General features: G+C 39.4%; 1 pseudogene; it reads left to right on the plus strand.

Annotated features, from left to right (window-relative positions):
- The first annotated feature begins 453 nt into the window (after window positions 1-453).
- The window catches only part of LOC109470874, a 16536-nt pseudogene continuing 13059 nt past the window's right edge, over window positions 454-3930 (plus strand).

A 3930-nucleotide genomic window follows, 5' to 3' on the forward strand; every position in this document is an offset into this window, starting at 1 on the left:
AAGATTTCTGCTGCCATGCCGGAAGGTGGATGGCAGATAACTATGAAGAGAGGAAACAAGAAAAGGCCCTGATTTAATGTTTTGTTTCTTACTTTGATGCAGTGATATGTGATGCTGTCTGTATATATGTGATGTTCCGACTGAATAAAAACAATATGTACAATGATTGAGTCAAAATGTTAAAATGTAGGAACCTTGTTTTTTTCGGCCCGCCTTGTTTTTTTCGCCCGCTCGCATTAGATTTGGAGTCTGGGGAGGATGCCATCCATAAAATTTACTTGCTGTGGCCTTATATAAAATCATCCATTAAGCCTCTGACTACAATGCGTGGTACCAATAACTAAATGAATCCATTCTTACATAGCTTCGGGACTGGGGACCGTTGCATCCTGACACCACGGACGTCGCCTATTTGGTGGTAGGACCTTCAATCGCGGATGAGATTCAAGATCTGTTGCATAAGTACGGAGTGTATTTCCAAGTTCGCATGAGGGACCTTCGTCAGTTGATTCAGGAGCATCTTTGTGTGAACCAACAGTTGGCAGAAGAAGACAAAGCCGGCGAGTTCAACTTTGCCAGATATCATCCTTACGACGAGGTTAGTTCCTCATATTAATTCCGATATCTTCATCTTTGCCGGGGCTCTGAGATGTTATAAGAGCCCCGGCTACACCCCCATATTGCCCCTGATGGGGCACTTTAGGGGGGGGAGGCCCTGGTCTAAGGCGGGCAGGCCTCCATAAATACTGCAGTACAGTTACTCTCAAACTAGGTATACCTACGTATACGCAAGAAGTCTGCTTAATTTGTTACAGGTTTGACATGATGAGTCAATACATACGTCTTACTATACAAGAATTCATGTCTATTGAATTTCTCCATTTGAGAAGTGAAGAAGACATTTAAAGAGACATGAAAACGACGGACATCATAAAAGCTACATGTATCAGGATACACTAACTAGTGCCAGGCACGTAAGGGATGTCACGCAATACTTCTTTCTTGGGACGGGGCCAAGGTAATAGACCGACAGGACAACAGATGTATCCGTTGGATTAAAGAGTCTGTATGGATTAGAAAATCCAATCAAGTCATGAACCGTGATGAGGGGGGTACAAACTTAGTCATGTTTCGGATCACATTCTTAATAACTAACATTTGTTTTCTTATTGTTTGTAACTATTATGTTTTGTAACAATACGTATGTGACAATACTTTTAATAATTTCTATTTTGGACTGCGATAGCTCAGTATTGTTATTGAACATGTCCCTATGATGTAACAATGCCTAGTATGTATGTCACAATTTCACTACGTTCGGAAATCCATTGTTAACAGTAAAAACTAGCCTAAGTGCACTATGAACCAAGTAACAGTGCACTGTGAACTATGTAATATTTTAGTGCACTATGCACCAAGTAACATCTAGTGTCAGTGCACAGTAAACCAGTCAGAATTGCCCCGATGAAGATGACATACGGTAATCGAAACGTCGGCTCGTGAAAAGTAAATGGTTGTGAAGAAAGAACTTTGCTATTCATTCGATTACCAACCTGATGAAATTATTTACGGAATACCTCTTTCTGTTGGTAGATACTTCAGTACCTTACAGACACGGCTGGAAGGTACCCTAACCTTGCAACTCTGGTAGATGTAGCGAACACATCTGAGGGAAGATCAGTCGTGGCCTTGAAGGTTTGTTGACGTCTTGATATTACGTTTCCTATAATAAAACTTACTGTAATGTTATAGACTGCTCAGCTGCCAATATTGTATGCTATTACAATGTCTTGTCTTGTCAGCAGGGTAAGCCTTTTGTAATGCCAACAGGCTAGTTGGGCTCCACTGGCTGTGTTTTTGAACAGCCAAGTTAATCAATAAATAAATGGCTGAATAAATAAGTAAAGAGTGTAATTTCCTTGTATACGTAGCTTAAATGGTGTTGATCATGTTTGCTCACTGTCTTGTCTGCACGTTGAAGAATACAACTGCATTGTTAAAAAGTCTTTGAATTGTAATACGCTAAGTCAGAAGTACTGTTTTGCACATATATATATATGTCTAGATCGGCGTACCAAAGAAGACTCCAAAGCGCGCGGTTTGGATAGATGCTGGGATCCACGCTCGGGAGTGGATCGCTCCAGCTACGGCAGTGTACTTCATTCAACAGGTCCGTTATTTTATTTTATTCACATATATTTATTGAGTATTAGGCAAAAGGCAAAAATTGCTTATATGACGCCTTCTACTCAAAAACATACAACGAATACTAGAGAGGCCGACATTTGCTTGGGAGCAAATACAGCATATTTCAGTCCATCTCCCTCCCACGCAAAAGTGAACTATTCCAAACTTACCCCAGTGTAAAACTGGCAAAGATTCTCAAATAAATGAATTATATAGTAGCTATGTAATTGAGAACAAAGATGCAAGAACAAGCACATTGAATCCCGAAAGCTTTGCTAATCTTATTACAGGTATGCAAGTACTAACAATGATGAGATTTGATACATTTTGAAGGTCTTAGGCACATAAAATTAAATGTGTGGGTCATTACGCACGACTTATATGCAATGTGACCCCAGGTAACCCACAATGGAACACGTGTTCCATGGATGGAACAGGCTATTCTTTAGATAGAACATGGAACGGGTATAGCACTTTTGGCCCTTTTTTTGCTGAAAATAGCCATTAATGTCCCCCAAATGAGTCATTTGGAAGTGGTGTATGCCAAATATGTGACTGCTATTCTGTAGACACATGTTCAAGGTACCCTTATACCGAATTTCAGACCATTTGGTTGTAAAACCAGGGCTTAGGATCCAAAAATCCATTTTTTGGCGAAAAATGCCCCAAAAAACCTTCATGAAAATTTTTCAAAGGCATGTATCAAAAAAATGAGAAAAACGCCTGGGGGTATTAGCCTGGTTTGAACTCTACCTCCATGCCAAATTTCAAGTCATTTGGCTGAATGATGGCGGAGTTGAATCCCTTTGACTGTTTGGCAGGAGGAGAAGAAGAAACATGAGAGAACACAATATATTTCATCCATACCATGGTATGGACTGAAATATAACTAGAAAGGCCGACATTTGCTTGAGAGCAAATGCAGCAGATGGCTTCACCCTATCCCCCATACCGAAAATGGATCTATCCTACGATGGCTGCCAATAGTCTACACCCCCATGCAGAAATGGAACCTTCCAATGCCGGAAATAGCCAAAAAGCCCTATTTTACATAACTTTAAAGTTGTGTATGTCAAAATCGTGAATGACATTCTTTGGACATGTGTCCAAGGTATTCCCATACCAAATTTCAGGTCATTCGGATTTAATATTAGGGCACAGGAGTCAAAAATGTACATTTTGGGTCCGAAAATAGCCAAAAAGCCTTATTTTTCCCAATTTTAAAGTGGTGTATGTCAAAAGCTTGAATGACTTTTTGTAGACATATGTCCAAGGTATCCCCATACCAAATTTCAGGTCATTTGGTTTTAGTACCTGGGAACCAGATCTCAAAATGTATATTTTTTGCCTGAAAATGGCCAAAAAACCCAAATAAAACAATTTTAAAAAAAAATGAAAAAAACGCGTCGGGGTATTTGCCCACTCTACCTTCATGCCAAATTTCGTGTTATTTGGCCGGAAAATGGCAGAGATGAATCCATTTAAAGAAATGGCAGGAGAAGGAGGAGGAGGAGGAGGAGGAGGAGAAGAAACATGAGAGAACACAATATATTTCATCCATACCATGGTATGGACTGAAATATAATAAACACATTGACAAGATACATGCATAATTACAAACAAGACAAACCAAGATAAATACAAAAAAGACAAGTTGGTGATCTATCAATTATGAGAATTTACCCGTACAGTAATTTACTAACTAAATGAAGTTTTGAACTACATCAAAACATTACAGTTTTG

Source organism: Branchiostoma belcheri, unplaced genomic scaffold (assembly GCF_001625305.1).
Source record: "Branchiostoma belcheri isolate BF01 breed outbred unplaced genomic scaffold, Haploidv18h27 scaffold238, whole genome shotgun sequence".
Lineage (NCBI taxonomy): Eukaryota > Metazoa > Chordata > Leptocardii > Amphioxiformes > Branchiostomatidae > Branchiostoma > Branchiostoma belcheri.